The sequence below is a fragment of the Gallus gallus genome, chromosome 1 (assembly GCF_016699485.2).
Source record: "Gallus gallus isolate bGalGal1 chromosome 1, bGalGal1.mat.broiler.GRCg7b, whole genome shotgun sequence".
Lineage (NCBI taxonomy): Eukaryota > Metazoa > Chordata > Aves > Galliformes > Phasianidae > Gallus > Gallus gallus.
Genome location: NC_052532.1, coordinates 62,591,109 through 62,604,338, shown reverse-complemented (window position 1 = coordinate 62,604,338; position 13,230 = coordinate 62,591,109).

The window sequence follows — 13,230 nt, the reverse complement described above, 5'->3', positions numbered from 1 at the left end:
ACTTAGAAATACTTAGATAAATTAGTCCTAAGAGCTTGTGATCTGGTCCCATCCATACAAGAAAGGAAGACCAATGTTAGCCTAAATGGCACCTTTTGCTTCTTTCAGACCACTAACAGAAACCTAGAAGGAGCTTATTCTGACAGCAAGGAACATCACACATGCCGGGCGGCTTATAGCTGCTCCTGATCCTCCCGCTCTCACAGGAGCAGATGAATAGATGGTAAATCTTGGCAGTGCCCAGGATTTATTTCCTAGCATCACAGTATGTCAAAAGACAGACAAACAGGCTCTTGTGCTTGCTACAGTGCCAAATGCCACAGACAGTCTGAGTAAATAGGGACAGGTAAGGATTTCTGGATATAAGGACTTCCCTTCCTCAGTTTACAGAGTCAATCCAAAGCAGCCTTGGCCAGCTTAGGACTGTAAAATCTCCCACAACAGCTCTTCAACCACCCACGAAGTACCTAACAGGCTTCTTCTCAAAATTCCCATCACAAAAGAACCTTCCATAAAACTGCCCTTTTCAGTAAAACACAAATTAACGAGCTTCATCATTTCACCACAAAACGTGAGATGTCTCTGTGTCTCTTTCTATCTCCTGGATTATGGAAAAATTTTGTCTATGTTCTTTACCCATCCCTGACTGAAACAAAACCACCCAGTCCTTTGGAAAGAATAAAATAAAAAGTTCCATGTCTCCGTAGGGAAATAAAAACCAACACAATATATATGTGTTATTAAAAAATTACAGCAGTACTTTCTTTGAGGTTCTGCAGAACAATAAGCTAAAAAGAGAAAGAAGACAGCCAAGTTTTCTTAAATGTTTATTCTAACTCATGAACAAAGTGGGGTAAACTGTACATTCTCTAGAGACACCCAAACATGTCATAAAATGGCAAATATAAAATGTACAGATTAAATATTAACTTCAACAGTTTTAACATTCCCAACGCAAACAGTTCTGAGTGGTACTGAAAAATTCCCATCTTTGAGAAAAACTATTGTTCATACAGGGCAGTTGCACAACACTGAAGTATCCCTCGTTATTCTTTTGGTTATTTGATTAAAACTAAAGCATACAAATCTTTGAGTTTCAGGTGAGACCTGCAATTTTAACTTTCCATGGCTGGACACTGCTTCATTGGCACACCTTTCTGCGGAACCCAAAGAAGAACCTACCAACACCTGCAATAACACTGCACAAGAGGATGAACGGTGGAGACCGGGACACAGAACACAAATGCATCTTTCTGTATATATGGTAGTAATCAAATGCAAAACAGAAGAAGATTATTTGATCTGCTCAGTGTTCTTGAAATAAACGCAGCTCTGGATTCAGAATTTGACTTACGGGATGACATTCAAGGATGCTCAGACAGTGGGTTAATTTTAAAGCTTTTGCAGAAAGGTAAGATGGGAAACAATTCCTTGAAAGAATGGAAGTCAAACCATGTTGAATGTTGAATTAAAGGTCTAAGTTGGGGAAAGGAAGAAAGCAATTTTAAACTCTAGTATAGTGATTAAGTGCCAACCTAGAAAACAGCTAGAGAATACCTGAAGTGCCAAACAACATCAGGGCTGAGGGCAAAGAAGTAGAAAAAGGAGGTGCATGGACAACTCATGCTGCAGAGCACAGAAAAACCTGAAAAAGAAAGATTCCAGAAAGCTGAGAATTCATTTTGAACCAAACTAGTAGCATAAGTTTGGCAAACTGGTTACTCTAAATGACATTCTGATAAGGCCAATATTCCATCACACTGTTTGCAGGATCTCTTTGCTAAGAGAGATGCACACAAATGGAAAAAAGAGAATTCACCTCACCTGACTACAGCTGCACAGATTTTAGCAGCTTTGACTCCATTTAAGGACCAGAGAGAAGCAAACTTGCACAGGGTTTAATCTGCAGGACAGGGTCTGGGCACCTGCACTCCAGTGGGCTAAGTCACTGTGTGGGGTACTCATCGCTCCTTGGCCTGCAGAAGTCTGTATTAGCAGGTGAGACGTGTGACGTCTCAAAACCAGAAGCACCATTGTGTACTGTTAATCTGTGCAGTAACTGAGTGGCATCAGCAGGATGAATAGCCAGCACATGTAGGACCTTTGTTTTCCTGTTCAGGGCCAGGAGCCAGATCCCACCCCAGCCAACAAGCATAGCTGTGAACTGTAGAAACACAGAACTAAAGCTGGCTTAAAATAACACCCCTCCTCTCAGGAGCTGGTGCAACATCATTCCCCACTCAAAAGCTGTTCATGAGCTTTGAGAAAAGAGCAAAGAGTGTTTGTATGAACATATTGAATTTATTTAATGCTTTGACAACCTTTCTGAGAGGAAGGGCAGCAGAGTTCTGGAAGTGTTTCGCTATATGCACCAGGTTGGGGGTAAGCATAAGGAGAAGCTCTTCTTTCAAGACATCTTTCTTCTGTCTGGGGATATCTTTGATCCATAATTCTTGGGGGAAAAAAGATACAAAAAGACGCAAGGCATTCTCCCTAAAGAAACCTTTCAACACACTGTTTCAAACCTTTCTTCACAGCTTACTGCGAGTCTGATAATGTCTGGGTTTAAAATAAATACGAGAAATAATCAATATATCTGCTTTTTGTTCTTGCCTCTACTCTGCACTCCCCTGAAATGCATGGAAGATGTGCCAAAATAACACAAAATGACTGTTCTTCATCTCATGCTCCCAGAAAGACAGGAAACACTGTGGTCTCATGAGAAGATTTTTTAAAAAACAACTGTGGCTTATCCTGCAAAGAGCTCCATGGAAACATCAATGGAACTCATTGCTGGAGTGGAGCCTAAAGCTGGGGTTTAAGCTTTTTTTTTTAAGTTTGTTCTTGTTTTGTCCAAAACAGCCTACACATCCCTGGTACAGCTCTGTTGGCCTGTCAGGAGCAAAGCTGAGCCCTTCAGCTTCTTTTAAAACAAGATACCAAGCAGCCATGAAATGGTAATGACTTTCAGTATTTGACCCAGTAACCTACAGGAGGAATGTAGGTAAAACTTTGTTGACTGATGCTGCATTATGTAAAGCCAGGATCAGATAAGTGCTGTTTTTTTTTTTCCATGCCTGCCATGATGAATAAAATCACACAAAGCTTTATTTCAAGATATAAATGAAGTTGGATTGAACAATTCTTGTAGCTCTTTTAAAAATTACACAGTTGGAAAAGAATTGTCAATCAATTCTGTAGGGAACAATGAATGTTAAACCTCATTCAAGGCTGTTTCTGTACTGGCCTTATTTTCTTAGCATAGAGCACATTCTAGTGCTTCACATATCAGGTGGTATCTTTATGCCCCGTGCTTTGAATGATTTCATCTCTTATGCATAAAGTCACAAGAGAATCCTGAAAACCTTTTCAACTTGTTGATCTGAAAGAGTATTTGAAAACTGGAGAAGCCTAGGTATTTTATACCCTTGACTTCATTACTTTACAAAAGTACAGCTACATGTGTTCTGTTTTAACCAATAAGTAGGCCCTGGAAAAGTATAAATATGCCACTCTGTATGCAGGGTTTTTTCCCTTGTCTGCAACAAGATGTTCTGCCAACTAATTCACATTTGCATGACATTGTAATATTTCCATTAGCTTGGCCGATAAAAGTTTTGAGAGACTGAATATGTTGGCAACATCCAAAAATTTTTAAGAAACTTTGGCCCACACTGTTCTGAAGGGGAAGTAAGAAGACAAAACAACAACAAAATAATCAAGGACGGAGGATCTATAGTAAACATTCATGACTTTGAAAAATGTGAATTTTAGTTTAGTTGGCCTCACGTTTGCTTTTGATAGGAGAGTAATTCATTTTATTTTGCTTTTTATTTTCCTTTTTCATGTTCAGCTGTTCTAAACATTTTGAGGAGATCAACATTATAAATGAAAAGGACATCCTGTAAAACTTGAACATCAAACCAGAAGAGTTGGTCACATTCAGTGTGAGTCCAACACTCTATCACAGTTACTAATACAAAGGAGAAGTCAAACACTGAAAGCAGCCAAAGGCTAGAAGGACAAGATAAATGTCAACAAGGAGACAATTCAGAGGAATTCCTACTTTCAAAATCCTGAGATTAGCTGGGAGACTTTGTCCACAGAAATCCTACCTAAGTGAGCAAATAGGGTCCACCAAAACAAGCCTCATCTCTCAAATTATAAGATGCCAAAGAACCATGCAGTAGAGAAACAAGAAATAAGGAAATATATGTCTCCTAGGCTGAAGTAAACAGGATGCTAAAGCCCCTGGTGCTCAGATTAATAGGGATCAGAGAAATCACATGAGGTCATGAGTATCAAGAGCAACAGTACCGTTCTGTTTGTACCCTCAGACACCCATTGGAAATTCACCTACTGGTGATCCTGAGATTCACTGATGCTGGAATCAGGAAATTGCCTTTAGTTTGTCTTTTTTCTTCTTCACTTAAAACAAACAAACAACAACAAAAAACCCACACTTAACTAAAATGCAAAACCTAGGTTATAAGGATGGAGAAAATCGTAAGTTCAGGACAAGGAAAAGGACCTGGGCTGAGAGCACCAAGGTACTTCACTTCATCCTCACTCACAGCTCCAGAGTCCATTGCTGGAAGGGAGAACAGCCCTCTTGCTTACATATCCTGTTGTTAGGCAACACTCCTACTTGCTTAAATGTACTGATTAAACACTGATTAAGGACCTCACAACTTAACCTTTAATTAGACCATCACCATCTTGCAATCAGCAATGTGCAGCATTCACAGTTCTAATCCTGCTCTGCACAAAGCTAACTTGGTCCTGCAGAGTATTTTGTGCATCAGTATTTGTAAGTGTGGGATGTTCTCAAAATTAATAAGTCTTACTGTGTGGGAGAGCTGTTTTATTTTTCTTTTGTAAGATTACTCTGGAATAACTCTTGTGGCTTCCAGAAATGTTATACAGATGAGGAATTCAGCCTACCTTGTCTCATTGCAGGGTTTTTGTTGTTGTTGTTGTTGTTGTTATTTGGTCAGTTTTGTTTTTCTTAACGCAAGGAACTGAATATTGATGCACATTCATAAAAAGTCTATTCTGAAAAGCCCAATTGTACAGTGCTGCAGGACATACTTTACCTGCAAATTCCTGTGCCCGTGCACTGCTCCATGTAACACTGCAGAATTTCATCTAGCTCAACTAACCCTACCACGCAGCTAGGTCTTTTGCAAGGCAATTTGTTAGAGCTGGAAGCCACATTTTAAGTACAAACTTTAATGATCTACAAAGGTCTCTTCCCACTAGAAGAAAGACTTATTTGCCTCTTTTCTACTTAATCTTCAGAGATTTTGCACCCATTGTTACAGCAGATGGCAATGGGACAAATCTGCTGCTAATGCAATAAATCCACCCTCCCTTACTTAAGGAGTAGGAATAAATGTGGCTTTAACGTGGCTTAAAATACCACTAAGAACAAACAAGCTCCAGAAGAAATCTAATCTGTGATCATGCAGAAACATTTATAGGATGCAGATTAGAAGCTCGTGTTCTCATCACTGTAGGGCAATACGATGACCCTGTTAATTTAAGCCATTTAACCATTTGAGTTTGCAGTTCCTCATGATCTTGCTGCTAATTTGTTCACACTGGTCTTAAGAATTGAAAACAAGCCTATCAGGGACCATTTCAAGGATCTTAACATTGTCATACCATTAACTCATAGCAAGAATAGTTCCAATCTAACTAAGCATAGTCTTTAAAATCTGTAACAGCAGTGGGTGAGAAAAAGCTATGCCTAATGAGCCTCAGCCCACTCAAACATATGTTTGTTAGTAATGCAGGGTAAGTGCCAGAATTTATTAAGTAAATTATTGTACAGCCATTTCTTGAGTATACAATACTAATGACTTGGTGTGAAAGCAAATCATATGCAGAAAAGAAAATCAAGAAAGAAATCATGTTATTCATATCTGATTGTTTTTGTTTCTGCCATCGACCAACCATTTTGTAGCATCAGCCAGGCTGTTTTTTCAGATAAACCTTTTAATCCAGGACAGACTGCCAATGAGGTTCTGTGTTTATGTCTGCCAAGGGGTGTAATTAGAGTAGAGGCATTTTGGTGTACACTGAAAACCAGAAAGAGAAATAAAAGAACTTGCAACCCAAAAGAACATCTTACTTTATACCCCTTAGATTCTATACCAAAGTATTTTTAGACAGTTCATGGAAGATCCCAACTAATCATTTCCCAAACAATATGTAAATGAATTCACCAGACTACCCCAAGCATTGCAACATGGCCTGATGTTTCACTGACTGTTCAGAAACCTCCTCTCCTGTAGTACAAATTTTGCATCTTCTTGAAAGGGTTTGCCTGAAATGAGGACAAAATGTAATTACAGCAGCACCATTTTCACAGGGATGTAACACCCAACAGAGAAACAAAGAGAAGCAACACGTACAAAAGTGGAAAGAACACGTTGTAGCACTACAGCTTCTTGGTGTGGAGCCTGAAGTACCATAGTCATAATTCAGCAAGCATCCACAAACAAAATCACCCTTCATATTTTTATTTTTATTTTTGGCTTTGTACTCAGAGGCTGAGTATCTGCTGCAAGAAGAATGTGATCTGTCTCCTCCTATGTTTAAAAATCACTTACTGCTATTGGAAAGAAATGTTTTCAAGTTAACTAGTTACCTTTCAAAACCATCCCATTGCAATCTTAAAAGCCATTTACAGACAGGTAGTCCCAGCTCCCTGTGAGCTAATTTTAAGCATTTAGCGAGAGTTACCCTCACGTATCCTAGGAGATAATGAGGTACCTGCTGACAGCATTTGAGATCTTAGTGATACAAACAACTTTTTTCCTCTACTGATTACAGTGAAGACTTAGGGCAGTTATGCTCCTAAATGAAGTGCATCAATTCTGTACCTAAAGTTAGACAAGATGAATGCAGTCCTACAGAGCCTAACATCTACAGAGAATCAGTGCACCTAAGGTACTTCTGTGGACAGGTTGTTCTTGAAAAAGACTTTTAGGCCCCAGAGTGGCTCTTTAGGTAACCAATTCCCACCAAATTCTCAGGGAGTTGGTCAATAACTACCTTTAAAAACCTTTCCCCAACAGCACATTTGAAAACTTTTCCTCCAATTTTCACCTGTTTGGAGTGGCTTTGCACAGCAACAGGGCAACTGTCCATTAAAGGACAACAGCCAAGATATTACAGAGGGAGATGCAACTGGAGAACAGAGAAAGCTGCCCTACTTTGTCAGATTTTCTAGCTGTGAGATGACCCTGGAGAATCCTGCTGGCTTTATGTGATTGATGTGATTTATGAAGATCAAGGAGCTGTGAACAGCAGCCCTGGGTAGCTGCTATAGCATTCCTCTTCAGTGGGAATGCAGTGGGGCACACGGCAGCAACAATATGCAAACTGTTTTCACACGCAGAACTTGAGCCCTTTCTTAAAGAACGTTTGATAAGGACTTGTGCATTTATTTGCAAGGCAAATAAATAAAAAGAATCTGCCTCAGTCCCGACAAAACCTTTCTAAAAGGAAAGCAAAACAAAAAGCTCATAGAAGAAAGCCAGAAAAAGCACAAAGTTGGTTGTTATTATTCAGCACGCACAATCCTGAGAGAGTTGAGAATTTACCAGAGCACATCAGACCAGGGGACCAAGTGAAAGTGCCTGTCCCTGATATTCTCCCACGTGTAATCAGAGAAAAAACACAAAGAAACCCCACACCATAATGAACCTAGGGGATCTCCATTGCCGCATGCTATGGGGAGAGGTACAATTATTTTCTCTCCCAAGACAGACAGCTTAGACCTGAAGTATTTCAGTTAGTTTAAAATGCACGTTTTCACAAATAGGAGGACATATTCAGTAAGGAACATTGAACTCCAAACTTCAAGTTGCTTTCATCATGAAAAGAAGAAAACATCTGTAGCACTGATACTGATCCCCTTCTCATTACTACTGTTCAAAAAATATTTCCCCATTGATATGAATTTCCAGTATATTTCCACAAAATTTTCCCCTTAGCTCTAAAATGTCCACCTGCCAAATGCCAGACTCTTCACTTCAGACAAGTCTGACAGACTGAAAGTTTTTCATTAGTACCAGACCCTTACCCCCTCTTACCAGATGTAATGCTATGTGACCACAAGCCTTTCCTATGCCACATCATTCATCTGGTGGACTTTTATCCAACTACTGACATGGCAAAGTTGCAACAGCTCCCCCTCCCAACAGCAAGAGGACATCGTTTTGCTTGGAGAAGGGTCTTTCAACCTTAAAGACTCAAGTTGGTTGGAGTTTCAGCAACAATAGCAGAGATAAGAGCAGAAAAAATAGGCCAAATATGCTGAAGTCAACAACTTCCTTCTTTGTCCACCAACTAACCATTTTCCTATCAGGTACAATTGTTATATCATTGATATACCATTATTATCTCCTTTTGGTATTTTTAACCATATCACTCCCTCTCTGATTGCAGAAGTACATCCTGAATCATCACTTCTACTGGCCTTTGTCAACTGAGTTGCAGACCAAGGATTTGAACATTCAAAATGCCCAACAAGAAATGTCAAACATGGAGAATGAGAAGAAAAAAAGAAATGATGACTACTGACATCAAGAGCATGTATTACTTAATCAGATCACCAGTGTTACTTGCTTTTTAGTAAAAATCTGCACCTACCTAGCAAGGTGTTGATGTGTGATCATGCCTCAGCTGCTCACTACTCATGAACGTGGTACAAATCTGGACTGGAGCTCTACTGGGTAACATGTCCTAGGATCCACTGCAAGGAAATGTGAAAAGCTGACATGACAACTTTGGGTAGCCTCTGCCAATGCTTTTGTGAAAGTGCTAGATGCCTTTCTAAGGAGAACTTTATACAAAACAATTTTTCACAAACTTGAAAATATTCTGCTTCCTCTTATCCAACACAGCAAACTATGTTGCACTGGACAAATTCCTAAACGGAAAACAAAGGTGAAATGGGCTTCCCTTAAGATACGCTTCCAGGTTAGTATTTATTAAATAATGTTCTTTATTCTGGCTGAGTTAAATTCCTGCATTCAGCCATGAAAAATTATATAGCAGGCTTTCTACTCCCACAGATGCAGTGTTAAAGGGTACCGTGGTTTGCAAGAGCATAGAATATTAGGAAATGAAGTAGACTTATTTTATTCACAGTGGTGCCAGCAGTAAGGTTTAGAAAAGACAGCACTTCGGTGCAAATCTATTGACTGTATTAAACAAATGCTGAATTTTAGGACTGTGGTCCATTTTCTTTATTACATCATCTGATATCTGAGCCTAGCCTAGCAAAAAAGGGATACTATAAAGAATCCATGGTCCAGAGCAGATTATGCTTTTACTGCAAGAATTAATAAAAATACCTAATGCCATATTTCCCTTCCATAAAGCAGAGATCGCATGTATTGTCTTTGAAACGATCATTACAATAATGAAAAAAATATTTTCCATACCCAATCCTTCTTCCCAGTGAATATTTAGAAAAAAGAAAAAAAAAAATAGAAACCTCATGGACAAACAAGCACGATATAGGCCCAGAAACATTTTCTTTCATTATGGAACACATAAAACATAAGCTCATGTGGGACACAGGTTATGGCCTTGCTTCTGGTTTCTTTCTGTAAATGTAAGTTGCATTATAAATTAAAGGAGATTTGATTCTTTCTTGAGGTTTGTGATGGCCTCTAGCGGTGGCTGTGTGAATGGAACATTTCCCTCTCCCGAATGCTCAGGAACCGAATGATGTCTGTAAAAGAAGAATTGGTACAGTAAATTGTGTCTCCCAGTCTCTCTCACAGGAAAGGTGGGAAAGAGCAAACCAGCAGCACTTTCGTGTAGCTCACACTTTGAAATGAGAAGTATAAACTCTTTAAGGTGAAGAAACACTGGGAGGTAGAGATGTCATCCATAGAGATCCCTGAACAGGATTGAGAAGTGGGCCCATGCTAACATCACAAAGTTCAACAAGGCCAGCACAAGGTCTTGCATCTGCATCAGGACAATCCCAAGTATGAATAAAGGCTGGGCAATGAGTGGATTGGGAGAAGCCCTAAGGAAAAGGTTTCAGGGGTGTTGGTGGATGAAAAGCTCCACATGACCTGGAAATGTGTGTTTGCAGCCCAGAAGGCCAACAGTATCCCGGGATGCATCAAAAGAGGGGTGGCCAGCAGGGCAAGGGAGGTGATTCTCCACCTCTGCTCTGCCCTTGTAAGTCTCCATGCGGAGGACTGCATCCAGGGTTAGGGTGCACAGCACATGAAGGATGTGGAACTTCCAGAGCAGGTCCAGAAGACGGCAACAAAGATGATCACAGGGCGGGAGCAGCTCTGCTATGAAGAAAGGTTGAGGGAGCTGGGCTTGTTCGTAGAATCATAGAATAGAATCATAGAACCATTTGATTTGGAAGGGATCTTTAAACGTCACCTAATCCAATAACCAGAGCCCCAGTCAGACTGACCTTGAATGTTTCCAGGGATGAGGCATTCACCACCTCTTTGGGCAACCTTTTCCAATGCTCAACCACTCTTATTGTAAAAAACTTCTTCCTTATGCCCACTCTAAATCTCTCCTCTCTTAGTTTGAAATCATTTCCCTTTGTCCTATCACAGCAGAATTTGTTCAGCTTAAAAAAGAGAAGGCACAAGGGAGATCACATTGAGGCCTTCCAGAAACTGAAGGGAGTTTATAAGAAAAATGGAAAGAGACTTTTTACCGGGGTCTGTGGTGAGAAGAACAGGGAGCAATGGTTTTAAAGTAAAATTGGGTAGATTTAGATTAGATATTCTGAAGAAACTCTTTACTCAGAGGGCAGTCAGGCCCTGGTACAGGCCACCCAAAGAAGCTGTAGATGCCCCATCCCTGGAGGCTTTCAAAGCCAGGCAGGATTGGAACCTGGGCAGCATGATCTGGTGGGAGAGGTCCTTGCCCATGGCAAGGTGTTGGAACTAGATTATCTTTAAGGTCCCTTCCAAAGCAAATCGCTCTATGATTCCGTGAAACAACTTCATCCAATCTTTGTCCTTTGAAAGAACTTTTAAGCCCTTTCCTAATATTTCTTAATATTTCATCAAAGTAAGCAAAAAATAGCCCTTCTTTCCCACAGCTTCCCTCAAAGTCTTCAGGATCTAGGGTTTTTAAGGTGAAATACACTCTGGAAAATTTATCTAAGGATGCACTTCAATATTGGAACACTCTGAGAACGACACAACACAGAGCAGCCAGAAAAAGTGGTTTCAATACCCAATTTTCTTCACAGAAGAAATGATCTTGAACTTCAATCTTTATCCCAACTTCTAAACATTTACCATGTTGATTTCAAAACCATGACACCACCCTCTGTTGGTAGAAGTATATTCATTTTCCCCTAACATGTAAGGAAAATCTTTGCATATATTGCCAGACCTTAATGGCTTCTTTGCCAGATGCTTTTCATCACTCCTCTACTAGATTTCATCATCCAAACCAGGAGTCTCTTTGCTACACCACTGCAGAGAGTCTTGTAATGGTTTCTTCTTCTGTTCTTCCTCCTCCTTTCTTCCTCCCGACTTCAGGGCCAAAGGAAAGACCTCAGTTCCATGAGAAGCCCTAAAAGCAGCAGAGTGCTGATGTGAAGACAGCAATAACAGCAGTAATTGCTTCAGATGCCACATTATCTGTGTTTGAGAGATCCGACAGAATCCATTCTTGAAACACTTGTCAGCAGAAATCAAGCTTTAAGAGTGCTCATCAAGGGTGTTTGCACTAGACATGCTCAGAAAGGACCTCTTGAACAATGAATATATTTGAAACACGGAGAAGTGTTTTTTCTTCTCATTACTTCAATGGCAGCTTCAGAATTTTCACTCTACTAAGATTTTCAGTTTTAAATCTTAAACGATTCACACTCAACAGTCAGTTAAAGTAACGATATCCTTTCACTCGGCTTTTTAGCTGAGTTCACCCAAGAGGCTAATGCCTCAGTGGAGGAATCCACAGAACAGTTTTAAAGTGAGTGGTTATGTGGACTGGGAAACTGAGGCACAGAGAGACATCACAGAGACGTGATATGACAAGGTAAGAAATAAAACCCAATTTTCCTAATTCCTAGGAATTAGGTCCTAAATTCCAGAACACATTCCTTTCTTTGCAAGGGGTATTTCAAAATGAACTGTCAGATCTCACCACAGTTTTCATCTGTCTCTGGACAGATGATATCCCATGTTGCTTTCATTATTGCTTTGTGCTATCCTTGGGCTCTCCTGTTCCACTCCAGCTCTCTTGACTTTGCCCATAATCTTTTCAAAAGCACAGTGCAAGTATTATTCCTGTTTCATGCAAAGCTTTCCTAAATTTGTGGCAGGGAAAAAAACTGTATCGTGTGACTCCCAAATGAAACCAGCTGCCTATTATTTCCATGCCTGTAACTTTAGACCAAATTATGTGAGCTGGAAAGCAAATCTTTGGCCACTCTTTGAAAAAGTGGAGTATTTTATAATCATTTTTTATTTACATTTCATGCTAGTAGCATAGAAATTTGATCACAAATGTGACCTTGCTTTTTTCTCTTGCTCAACTATTTTGCTACTAAACCAATTATAATAGTGATATAGGATATTCTCCTTATGGTGTCTTTAAAGTGTAGCTGCAAAGTCTACTAACAAGAGGCTTATGGTCAGTGACAGACTGCCATAGGTCACTGAGGTCCAGGAGCCCGTGAAAACTGATAGCACTTGCAAAGCTCTTCTGCAGCCTTTACCCTGCTTCCTGCAGGGTGTTGAGATGTCACACCAATCTCCATGCTATTGGGGACTGACTATGTCTGGAAATCATAAGATCTAAATTAGAGGGAATTTGGAAATATCTATAGGGACAAGTATAGATAAAGCATTAGACTACACACCAATACTGGCCCTAAGGGCTCACAGAGAGTAGCCAGCAGTCACTGATGCTACAAGCTTATTTGTTAAATCAAGACTGAATATCCTTCAGAATCTGTTCACTCAGGTAGAAACAGCACATCAGTGCAGAAAATGTCCTCTGAAACACTATGGCCAGTACTTGGCAAGGTGTAAGAGTAGGTAATTGCCATTGTACCTTCAGCTATATACAAATATATAGTTTTCTCTCAAGACTGTATATTAATAACACAGGTGCTCATCTTGCAGCTACCAGTGGGGAGTGCTTTGTTTCACCTCAAGCATTTCAGAATTGAATATCCTACTTCACACTTCTTCATTCTAAGTG